The 12682-nt window shown below is 45.5% G+C and overlaps 1 pseudogene; it reads right to left on the bottom strand.

The window, feature by feature from the left end:
• Positions 1-322: 322 nt before the first annotated feature.
• Positions 323-854, bottom strand: LOC102814779 (annotated as a pseudogene).
• Between the last annotated feature and the right edge of the window lie 11828 nt (positions 855-12682).

Consider the following 12682-nt stretch of genomic DNA (forward strand, 5'->3'; position numbering starts at 1 on the left):
CTCTGACCCCATACATACCAACCATCTCACTCAGGCTCTTGTTGTTGTTGTTAAGTGCCATCAAGTCAGTTCCAACTCATAGCAACCCTGTATAGGAGCAGCTGGTGAGTTTGCACCCGCAACCTTCTTTTTTTTTTTTGCAAATCCAAAATGTGTTTATTTAATATATTCATCATCGGGGCTCAAAAGGAGAGTTAATTTAAAAACAAACAAAAATGACGGCACAGTTTAAGATAAGAGTCCTGTACAGAAATCAAGGAACAGATGGACAGACCATCTAAGGAAAAAATAGACAATACAGGGAGGGTCTGGACAGATGGGGTCAGGGCTCTTGGCTGGAGACTTGCTTTGAGTAGGTTTCCTGCAGGTATTTCTTAAAGGCTGTGGGGTTTTTCCAGAGTTCGGCAGCATGTGTGTTCAAACGGCTATCAATATTGAGTTCTCCTAGCAGGCTCTGGATTGAGAGGAGGATGGTCATGACGTCATAGAGGGCAGACCACTTGTCCTTCAAGATGTCTAGACAGATGTTACCCTGAGTTGGGGTGGTAGCAGGGCGTGAGGAACTTCACTGTGGGCGTGTTGTAAGAGTAGCCACTGGGGAACTCGAGGGAGAGCTTGTACCTCAGGTCTTCATATACTGTGCCAGCTGCTCCATGGATGGTCCCCACCCACTTGAAAAGGTTGTCTGATTCAGGGAAGGCAGAAATGCCTTTGTCACCAGACATCATGAGGGTCATCAGCTCCTGCTGTAACCTCTTGCCCACGGAGCCCCGGGCAGCGCCCCCGCTGGGCTCAGCCCCTTTCCGGGCGGTGACGACACTGGCTGCGGCTGGGTCGCGGTTCTGGGAAGCCATTCGGTCGGCGCTTTTAGAGAACCCCCGCAACCTTCTTACAGCCCTTCTTCCAAAAACATTTAGAATCTTCTCACTCCCTCCACCTCTCTCACCTAGAAAACCTGTCTCCTCTCTGCCTCCTCCCTCCTCTCCCCACCTTTTCATTCAGCAGCCTGGGCGATCTGTTGAAATGCAGTGCTAGCAATAGCTGATGTGAGTGCTATTCTATGAAACAATCTTGTAGGGGAAGTAGGATCATTCTTTTCATGCCCATTTTATAGATAAGCAACTGAGGCACAGAGTGTTCACTTGACACCACACAGCTAGTAGTAGTGGAGCCAGGACCAGAGCCCAGCTTTTCTGGATTCAGAGTCCATACACTTTACCACTACACCATACTAGCCCTATTGATGCCACATCCCTGCTTACAGGCCATCTCTGTTTTCCATCTGTACTTAGAATACCATCCAACCCTTGCCAGACCCTGTGGGATCAGCCTCCAGCCCTACCTCTGACCTCTCTCTGGTCATTTCTTATTCTCTCTGTACTGGTCAACCTGGATTAGAATTTCCAGATAAAATAAAGGATGTTGTTGTTGTTGTTGTTAAGTGCCATCAAATAGATTCCAACTCTTAGCGAACCCGAATAGGATTTCAAAGGAGCAGCTGGTGAGTTTGAACTGCTGACCTTGTGGTTTGAAGTCTAGCACCACAACAGGAGCCTTAAAGGATAGCCAGTTAAATTTGAATTTTAGATACACAACAAATACAGTTCAATTTTAATTTCAGATAAACAATTAGTAAATTTAAAAATATAAGTATATTCCATGCAGTTTGGGAGATATACTTATGCTAAAAAAAATTCCCTGTTTATCTGAAATTAAAATGTAACTGAGGTCTATTTTTTTTGTTGTTGTTTTTACTTTTGGGGTGTGTGTGTGTGTGTACATGTGTGTGCATGTGCACTAAATGTAGCAACCTTAGCCTGGACTCTTTCTGTTCCTCCAATGATCTCGGGCTCTTCACTGTGCTTTCCCCTCTTCTCCCACTCCTCCTGGCCAGCCATTTCTCATGCATCATGTCTCAGCTTAGGTGTCACCTCCTCAGGGAGGCCTTCCCTGCCTACCAGTCTAAAGTGTTGTTGTTAAAGGCCGTCGAGTCAGTTCTGACTCAATGACCTGGCAAGTTTGAACTGCCAACCTAGCGGTTCAAACCGACATTACAGTACAGTGCTTATCCTCCAGCACCACACCAGGTCTCTTAAATAAAGTTGTTGTTGTTAAGTGCCATAGAGTCAGGTTCTGACCCATAGTGACCCTGTATAGGGTTTCCAAGGAGCAGCTGGTGAGCTTGAACTGCCAGCCTTCTGATTCAAGCAGACTTTGCAGTTCAGCGCATTAACCAACAGCGTCACACCAGGACTCCAATAAAGTAGGCTCCCAATTACTACGCTTCAGACCATCCTCCTCTTTCCCCACCATTTGTAATCACGTGTAGTTGGGCCTGCCTCTTCCCCTACACTATGACATCTATTTTATTCATTGCTGATGCCCGATACCAGCCATGGCTAGGCCCAGGATGCTTATGTTAGTAAATATCCCTGTCTGTTCCCATGCTGTTTCCCTCCCATGAAAGCCCTCTCTTTCTCACCTCACACCCTCTTCACCTATGCATACAGTCCTTTCAATTTGGTTTATTCATCAAGGTTGATGATATGAGTCCTCAGGATATCAAGGTGATGAAACTCACAGTGATTGGAGGAGACAAGCTAACAGCGAGCCTTGGTTCAATGTGCTGTCTGGGTGATATATTTGAGACAAAGTCTTCCTGGAAGACTCCTATACTGACTATCCTCATCCTTACTCCAGGAAGAAGCAGCCCTCTTTGACTTGTCCTAGGAGCATTGCATATACTTGTTAGCTACAGGAGAGCACTGAGGACTCCCCTATCCTACAACTCCTTAAGTACAAAGGCCCTATTCTGCTTCTCTCCATACCTCCAGCACATCCTAACATAGCCTGAATCGTAGTAAGTTTGCCTATCCTCTGAATGCTTTGGGCTGTAAGTAACAGAATCCATGACTCAATCTTAGTCAATAAGGAAATGCATTACCTCTCGCTACAGGAATCCCAGTAGGTCAGTAATGGCACCAGGTACGCAGGTCTCCCTGTCTCTCTGAGCTGCTGTCCTCAGCATGGATGAGTGTCATGCAAAGCCCAGTGACACTTCATGCTACTACATCCCCTCCCAGCCTGACACAAGTGTCCTTCTCCTCAGTGTGACAAAGACAAGGACCTACTTCAGGCCATCAGACCATGCCATGTTCTTACCAGCTTAGCGCAGAAGTTCCCAGACTTTCTCTGGGTATGATGGTCTAAAGGTGTCAGGAACTTTTCACACTATCCCAGGTTAAGAGAAGTATCTACTAGCTTTGTTTATTTAGTTTGAAATAATTTAATAAGAATATATGTCCTAACTTAGTAGATGCCAGAAAAAAATACAAGTAATACACATAAATGACAAGAAATAGTATTTTTGTATCTGATTACTGCATGTACTTACTAGTGGGATATATGTTTCTGTTGGGCTTACACAACTCCTCAAATCTGGGCTTTGGGTTGGCCATCACCAACCCTTTATTTTAATTTGCATTAACTGTTGGGGGCTCCTTGCTTTTTATGACAGCAACCATTGCAAATATGGTTTCACAAAGATCTGGTGTCATTAACATTAAAATGGTAACGTTTCCTGGGCTAATTAAGAGCCCTGGTAGCGCTCTGGGTAAGTACTCGGGAGCTAAGTAAAATGTGGGCAGTTTGAACTCAACTGCAGCTCCGCCAAGAAAGATGTGGCAGCCTGCTTCTATAAAGATTGTTGTTCCTAAGTGCCATCAAGTCAGTTCCAACTCATAGCAACCCTGCATAGGGTTTCTAAGGAGTGGCTGGTGGGTTTGAACCACTGAGCTTGAAATTCAAACTGACCTTGCAGTCCAGTGCTTATCCTACAGTGCCATACCACTACTCCTAGATTACAGCCTTGGAAAGCCTATGGGGAAGTTCTGCTCTGTCCTATAAGGATTCTATGAGGAGGAAGTGACTTGGGGTCGTACAACAACTCCCTTAGGCTAGTAGTTTTGCAGAATGTTCAATAGTTATAACTGTGTTTCCTCAAATGAGTACTACTGTGAATTTACTGTGGTCCCCAGGGAACCCTATGAGCTTAGAGTAATCATTGTGGGAGGGCCGTGGCTCTGTAGGATAGACACAGAACTGTGAGTCACAAGGTCCATGGTTTCAGCCCACCAGCTGCTCCCTGGGAGAAAGATGTGGCTTTCTGATCCTGCAAAGATGTATAGCTTCAGAAACCCTAAACAAGGCACTGAGTAGGAACGGACTCGACAGCACTTCACAACAACAACAATGGAAGTGGGTATGAGCAAAGTTATGGTTTGTAAAGAGAGGATCAACTGCAGTGGACAGTGATGGTTGTTGACTGGATGTTGAATTTCCATCAGGAAAGGAAAAACACCCTGGACTACTTGCTTCCTGATTTACTTCCATTAAGTAGTAGACTGAGAGTTTGCTGCACGAACTGAATTCCTGTGACAAGGGCCTTCATTTCATTTCTGTAGGATGATTTTATCCAACAAGTCAGTATCTAGGTCGGAGTTCTTCTTTTGTGCCAGGCTGGTGAAGCCAAAGAGCGCTTTCTAGGAAAACAAGACAGAGAAGTCTTAGGCTCCCATGTTGGCCTGGCCTCTCATTTCCTTTATTCTTATTTTCAGCCCATTGTCTGACTGCTCTCAAGCCCTGTTTCTGGCTGAGCGCTATAAATGCAATCATCGCTCTCACTCTATCTCCCTCCCGCAAGGACAGCCTGCCCTAGAATCAGGGGTTCTCACTGCTGCTGAGAGAAACTGACCGGGGTAACTGTTGACTAGAACCATGACCTCCTGCCTCAGGAGCCTGGGCAGCCCCGTGAAGTAACCCTAGAGATTCAGCCTGGCCCAGTGGCTAAGGTGCCCTGTTCAGGTGCTTTATCGCCACCCTCAGCCCAGAGAGAGAGAGAAACAAATCAAGGCTGTCTTCCCTCTGTCCTGATCTGCCCCCACCCTCCACACTGGCAGATGCTGATCTGGCTTCTGACTCACCATCCCCCTAAAGAAATATCTGTAGGCTGTCAATGAGGCTCCCCAGGTACAATTCCTCCTTGGTTGCAGGACAGGCTTATCAGAGACCAGTGTCCTTGTTCCTGCGCAAGCTGCGGTGCAGACAATCTCTTTGCAGAGATTATGGTCCCAAGCCTCTGTGGCAGGCCAGCTTTGATAACCACCTGGTGTAGCGACCTTCAACTTTCCTCCCATGGAAGCCTCGTGTTTCAAAGCTGCCCTCCCTGAGGGACCTACACAGCTAGGCCTCTGCCCAAATGGAAAGCAAGTACTGGGCACTCTGGGCCAGACAGAGATGAGCAAGGCCACTGTGCACTGGGGAGCATTTTATACCAACCTTAGAGGACCCCTTCAGCTTTGTAGTAACAAGCATGCAAATACACACAATAATATCAAACCCTTTCGGTGGTATTCACTTCATGCCAGGCACTGCTTTAAGAATTATGAGAATTTAATCACATTCAATCCTCATGACAATTCGACAGGACAGGTAATATTATTTCCTTCATTCCCATTGTACAGATTTTCAGTTTGAGGCTTGTGGCATTCCCAGCTCATGGTGAACCTATGTACAATGGAACAGAACACTGCCCAGTCCTGCACTAGCCCAAGGATCCATTGTAAATCAGACCATTGTGACCCATACATATGGGCTTCAAGTAGATTGCCAGGTCTTTCTTCCTAGCCTATCTTAGCCTGGAAGGTCTGCTAAAACTGGTTCCACATCATAGCAACACACAAGTGTCCACTGGCAGTCAGGACTGTGAGTGAGGTGCAGTGGCCAGAAACTGAACCTGGGCTTCCTGCAGGTCCTTGTCCCAGGCAAGAATTCTATCACGGAGTCACCACTGCCCGATTAGCTTCTTATTGTTGTTGTCAAGTGCTGTCGAGTTGGTTCCAACTCATAGCAACCCTGTATAGGGTTTCTGAGGAGTGGCTGGTGGGTTTGAACCACCAGCCTTATGGTTCAAGCCAACTTTGCAGTCCAGTGCTTTATCCCACAGCACCACACCAGGTAAATCACTTGTCCAAAATAATGTGTCTGGCAAATGGCAAAGCCAGAACTTGAACCAAGGCAATTTGTTCTATCCTGCCAGACTGTGTCACAGCCCTGGGAACCTTATACAGACCATCCAATCTAAGTCTTTTACTTTACCAATGGAGACCAGAAAGCCTGAGTTCACCCAGTTCACTGGTCCCAGAGATCATTCTGGAACCTGGTTTTCTTATTTCCTGGGCTCACAGCTCTTGCCAAAGATATTTAACATCTTTGATTTTATGGGGCATGTGACCTGTGGGGGACTGGTGCTTGGAAACCCTTGAGTGGGCAGCAGTCTAAGATAACCAGATTCAGAGCAGCAAGGTCTGTGGTTGAGGGAGTCTCTGTCACTAGTGCTGAGCACAACGTACTGCATTTTCTATTTTCTAAGTGTCAATGGTTCGGTCCTCCCACACACAATTGGGCAATTGGAACCAAGGACTCAAAAAATGCTCTTGCACATTACTCAATTGTGCCTTTTCTAGAAATTGATTTCAAGGAAATAGTTTGAAAAGTAAGCAAAGCGTTTCATGTGATTCCTTTTGTGATATGACAGAACAAACAAGCAAAGCATACACTAGTGGTGGGGTGGGGAGGGAAGTGTGATATAAACTCTGGCTGCAGCCTTTAGAAGTAGCGATGGTTACAAGAAAAGTAATGAGCGAAAACCCTGTTAATACAATGTCAAACCAAAGATGGGAAAAAGTTGGACACAGAATGGTAACATGATAAATATTTTATATCCTAATGATGTAAGGAAAATGAGCAGCAGGGTGGAAAGACTGGAAGGAAAATCGCCATGGTGTTGATTGCCCATTTCTGTAATGTTCTATGCGTGTCAAATTTTCTTCAGGTTTAGTACTACTTGCTTAATTGGAAAGCAAAAACAAAAAACAGCCAGCCAACCAGCCATAACAATAAATATGAGACGGTTTCAAAAAGTTCATGGAAAAATCCCGTAATCTTTCAATTCCATTTTTCCATTAACATTTAGAATCACCCTCACAGGAGTGGTACAGTCCTGGGCTTGGTGTCTCCCAGACATGTGGCAGGGCAGCTTCAGCTAGCTATCTACTTTGTCTCAGAGCCTAACTTGAGGGAGGGGAGGGTTCAGGGGCCATCAGAGGCACTAATACACTGAACTGACTTGGGAAGGCCCCTGGCATGTTTACAGTTTCTGGTCATCTGAGGGAGGAGTGTGAGTATGTGGAGAGACAGGTGTTGCTCTTCTAGCTGAGGTCTCCTCCTCCACACAGTCAGCTCAGCAGACTTTGTCTATTCCTCATAGTGAGTCCAGCTCCTTGAAGACCCCCAGAAGGAGGAACAGGCTCACCAGAAGGGCAGCCCAGCTGGCCAAGAGTTGGTATTCAGTCAGATTTCCCTGCATTCTCTCTGCAAAGCAAAGTATATTCTACCTTTAAAAGGTTCTGGTGCTTTGAGCGAGTAAAAAAAGCAGAAGCTCTGACCCAAAAGAGTTCAGGGGTGCGGTTGAGGTCCACAGGGGTGGCCTTATTGTATGTGGCCACTCAACAGGGTCTGGAGCACTGGACTTCAGTGAGCCAACCTCCTGTGGAGTCCAGGGTCTAAATGGCTTGCATCCCAGGCAGATCACGACTGGTTTTGGGAGTGAAAAGACAGAGCCTGAGTAAAGGCTATTGTGATATTGTGCCCACAGTTTCTTGGGCTCCAGAAGGATCCAGGCTCTGCCATGGGTACCCTGCCCTGAGGAACTACTCCGATGTCCACACAACAGTCAGTAGAATGAAGAATTAGAGTAGCCCGCGACCAGCCCCACCCCTTGGCTCATCACCTTGGGGAATTTACAAAGAACAAGCAGTGAGTCAGTGTGGTAGAAGAAGAGCTGACCCCCCCTGGAGAGCCATGGGGGTCCTGAGGCATGATCCCTGAGCAACTAGGCAAAGCAATTGCCTGAGTAAGCACAGCAACTGCTTCTAGGATGCTGAAGTTCCACCAGGTGGAAACCTGAGCTTACCGTGGCCTGGCTCCATTTGTTTGATGTCTTGTGTTCTGGAGCAAGAATTTGGGACAGTCAGTCCTGACTCAGGAAGCACAGCTGGGCTTTTAGCACCAGAGGTGCACACAAGCCTCATACTGGCATGCAAGTCCCCACTGTGCCTGGGGTTACCCAGGCTGCTTTGTGTCCACCGTGAAGTCTGACTCAGCCCACGGGAGTGGTCGTGGGTTTTCTTTGCTGGACCAGACCAGAGCATCTTCTCTGTGGCAACTACACCAGACCTCCTAAGCCATGATTTGTGTATCTGTGTGGTCACAGGCTTGTTTTTATTAGTTGGTTGGTTACTGTTTTTAAATGATGCTTGGATCAGCTAGGAACCCATGGTAGCATAGTGGGTTCAGCATTGGGCTATTAACCACAAGATTGACAATTCAAACCCACCAGTTACTCCGTGAGGAGCCCTGACAGCATAGTGGGTTACTTGGTGTGCTGCTAACCACAAGGTCAGCAGTTCAAATCTATCAGTTGCTCCTCAGGAGAAAGATGAGGATTTCTGCTTCCATAAAATTTACAGCCTTGAAAATCCTATTCGGGGTCACTACGAGTCAGAACCAACTCCATGGCATACCACTGCCACCACTACCAGCCACTCTGTCTGCTCTTGTAATGATTTACAGTTGTAGAATTCCTTTTTCAGGTTGTTATGAGTCAGAATTGACTCGATGGCAGTGGTGGGATGATCAGATAGAGATATAGTTATGCAAATGAGTAAGAAAAGTTGGCTATAACTGATTGGCTAAGAAAACTCACAATACCATGTTCTAATTCCTCTATCTATTTAATAACAGTATAGGGTCATTATGAATCCGTATCAACTTGAAGGCACTTAACAACTGAATATGGGACCCTCAAGAACACTAATTAGAGCAGATGTGCCCTGGTGAAGTATCAGAAAGATGGGTTGTTTGAACCAGCCAGATGCTATATGGGAGAACAATGAAGCAGTTGGCTTCCATAAAGATTTAAAGTCCCAGAAAGTCTATGGAGCAGTTCTACTCTGTCCTGTAGTTGGAACTGACTCACCCACACTGGTTTTGGGGTTTGGATGTGTGTGCAAAGAGGTAAGGAGTTATTAAGAAAGAGCTGGGGGTGGAAAGGATAGGAGCACTGACAGAGAGCTAGGATCTGCCAGAGAGAATCTTGACTTTCATTCAACAAAGCAAACATAAAAGGAAATACTGAGATCACAGAGTCTCTACATACGGAATCATCAAACTTGTCTTATTGGATCTGACATTCTAAAAAGTTTCTCTTAATATTCAGATTAATTTTTCCCCCCAGTTCAGAGCAAAATGTTTTTAGTGTACACGTACCATGTGACTGACCCTGGACTGGCTGCTTCAAAGTGAGAGAACAGTCCAGATGAGGTGACCCATGTCCATGTGCTTCCGTGCTCACAGGTGAATCCACAGAGGGAGAGGCATCTGAGCTGGGCATTAACAGAAGGGCAGGGACTAGGTTGATTGTGAGACAGAAGAAAAGACCTTCCAGGGAGAGGCACAGAATGACTAATGAAGGGGATAAATAATAAGCATTAGGAGACCTTGGTGGTTAAGCATTTGGCTGCTAACCAAAAATTCAGTGGTTCAAACCCACCAACTACTCTGCAAGAGAAAAGACCTAGCAATCTGCTCCATGAAAAACCCTACAGGGACATTCTACGGGGTCCTATAGGATGACTATGAGTTGGAATTGACTTAACACACACCAGTAGGAATAAGCATAATTGTTTGTGGCAAGGACTAATGCAAATGAAGTGGAAGAAAGTGCATGTTCTCTGAAAGCTAGATGTTCCCACTGAGAAGAAAAAATAGAGTCCACACCCCATCTGGAGAGTAGAAATTACCCATCCAGGATGACTTGCCCACCTGGCTCCCGCCTGGGAAATGATACCTGCAATCTCTTCCTGCTAAATGCCTTTGTTCTTTTGATTCAATATGAAGTTCAAGATGAGAGATGACTAAGAACTCAGCCTCCAGAGTCAAAAATAACTTGGGTTTGAGTCCTGGCTCAGACACTGCTTGGCTGTATGACCTTCGACAAGCTGTTTAGACTCTCTGCATCTTATTTTGCACAGCTCTTTAAAGGAGATGACAAGTGTTTCTATATTTCATCAAATTGTTGTTGATTTATCAAATCAAGTGAGATGTAACCCTTATAAATTCCAGTGTCCCAGTGGCTCAGACTCTACACTGAGAAGCCCAATCTAAGTGCCAAAAGTAACTTTAAAAGCATTCCAGTCTTTATTGCACCTCTTAAAAGCCATCACAGGAGAGCTAGTCCAAACTTACCATCATGATTCTTAAAGTTGCTCTTCTCTCTGCCTCAGTTTCCCCATATCCTGCACTGTTCCCCAAATCCTCACTCACCAAAGGCCTTTTCTCTTCTCTTCCCACTGATAAGTTGATTGACATCATAACATGGCAAGTGGAAGTAATCCCGGAATGTTCATACAGTGCTTACAAAGCACTTAGCTTAGAGCCAAGCCCGTAGTAAGATCTCAATACATTGTTATTCAGAAGAGAAACGCTATGAAAGTGCATAGTAATTGTTCAAAACTTGGAACTCAAAAATGTAATTGAAAAGCACAAATAGCACCTTGTCTCCAAAAAATACGAAATCACTAAAGACAGTTATTTAAAGCTTGAAACCCTTTCAAAAGAAATGTGTCCCTAGTGTTTTAGTTCCAGAGGTCCACTTCCTGAAACCACGTCTTTGGAACAGCAAAGGAGACTGCTTTCCCGCGTCGGCTCTGGCAGCCTCTGCAGTTCCCATCACCACGCTCCTGTTTCCCAAAACCACAGTGAGCATGCTGGAACTCTTTGGGGACAGTTCTGAGAACTATGAAGCTGGAAGGAATTCCATTGCCCCTTGGCAACCAGAATGGAGGGAGGGGCTGTAATTTGCCAGTTGGGCTCATTGGAGTTGGTTGGCGTCATAAGTGAAAAAAATTATAGTAGCACAGAGTGGAGAGAAGGATGGTACAGATGGCCCAGTCTTTCATCCATCCATCCATCCATCCATCCATCCATGCATTCATTCAATCATTCATTCAATCACCAACACTTCATTGCTGTTGTTGTTAAATGCTTTCGACTCATAGCGGTTCTGACTCATAGTGATCATAGGGTTTTCAAGGAGCAGCTGGTGGGTGGGCTTGAACTGCTGACCTTGTGGTTAGCAATCAGTTCCAAACCGATAGAGAAAGTGCTTTATAAAGAGTAACGCCCCAAAGCAAATGTAATTTACAAACATGGCCACCCTTTTAAATTGTTTTTCTTACAATGTGATGGACACTCCTCCCACTGAGGAGTGTAGTCACTCCCCTTATAACTGGATGGATACACCTGGATACCTGGACCGAAAGACGATAGCCGATTTTGCCTCTCTCGCATGCGTGCTCTCACTCTTTCTGTTTTAGTGTGCTTGCCCTTGGAACCCAGCCACCATGTTGGGAGAAAGTCCAGGTGACATGGAGAGGCACACCTAGCCCCTTAGTCAGTAGGTATTATCAACTACCAGACACTGTGAATGACCTTTCAGAGGCTCCAGACCCCAGCTAAAGCCCCATTCATGGTGGAGCAGAGATACGGTCCCAGCTGTACTAAATTCCTGAGAGATGGCTAAGAACTCAGCCTCCAGAGTCTTAGAGCTAATACAAAGATGAGTCCAAAAATACTGCTACGAAGTCACAGAACCCTTTATTAAGCATAAATATCAAATTGTGAAGCTATTGTTTCTCCACATAGCCTCCATGTAAGTCTTTATACTTCTGAAGGCTTCATTTCTCTACTCCTTTTTGAAGAATTCTGTACCCTTAGACTTACACAATGTCACATGGCAGTGTGAATATTCTCAGGGGACTCAAATCAGGTTATTTTAATTTTATTTTTTTGCTTTTTTTTAATGTTTTATTGTGAACTATGTGATAGTTTACATGGGAGAACATTAGTTTTACATTCATTCTATTCATTTACATTCATTCCCCTCCATGCCTCATCAACCAACCAAAGGGTATACACTACAAGTCTGCACCCCGGTCATCAGTACACAGCCCCTCTCCCTCTCTGCGTCTAAAGTCTCCAGCTGCTCCATCTCTCCATGTCATCATCTCTGCCTCCATCTCTGGTGTCACTGCTTCTCTGGGTAGGGTCCCGCGCTCCATTCTTCTCCATTGATGATCCCAGAGACCTCCGTTCCTACACTGAAATGTTAATCACTCCTTGCTATAAAACATCTACCTTTACGTTTCCAACCCTCACAATCAGTCCTGACAACAAGTATTCACTATTGTATCACAAGAGACCTATCTGCATTTCATTTCATCAGCCCCGCCCGGACAGATTGGATACTACTTACTGAAGATTCTACCTTCCCACACGCCCTCTGGATCTAGGTTCCCTCTTGAAAGCTTGTAAGCCAGTCACTTCTTGCCTTTGTAGCCCACCTCCCTCCCCCCCAATTTTGGGTAGCCAATGTCCAAGTTGCCCATCCCTGTCTACTCTTTGTATGGAGGGGTGGGAATGATCCTTGCTGTAAGGATTTGTTTCCTCTTTTGAGCTACTGCATCCATAGGTGTAGGTCAAGTTCATCAAATTGTATCAGATT

Source organism: Chrysochloris asiatica, unplaced genomic scaffold (assembly GCF_000296735.1).
Source record: "Chrysochloris asiatica unplaced genomic scaffold, ChrAsi1.0 scaffold00028, whole genome shotgun sequence".
NCBI classification, from domain to species: Eukaryota; Metazoa; Chordata; class Mammalia; order Afrosoricida; family Chrysochloridae; genus Chrysochloris; species Chrysochloris asiatica.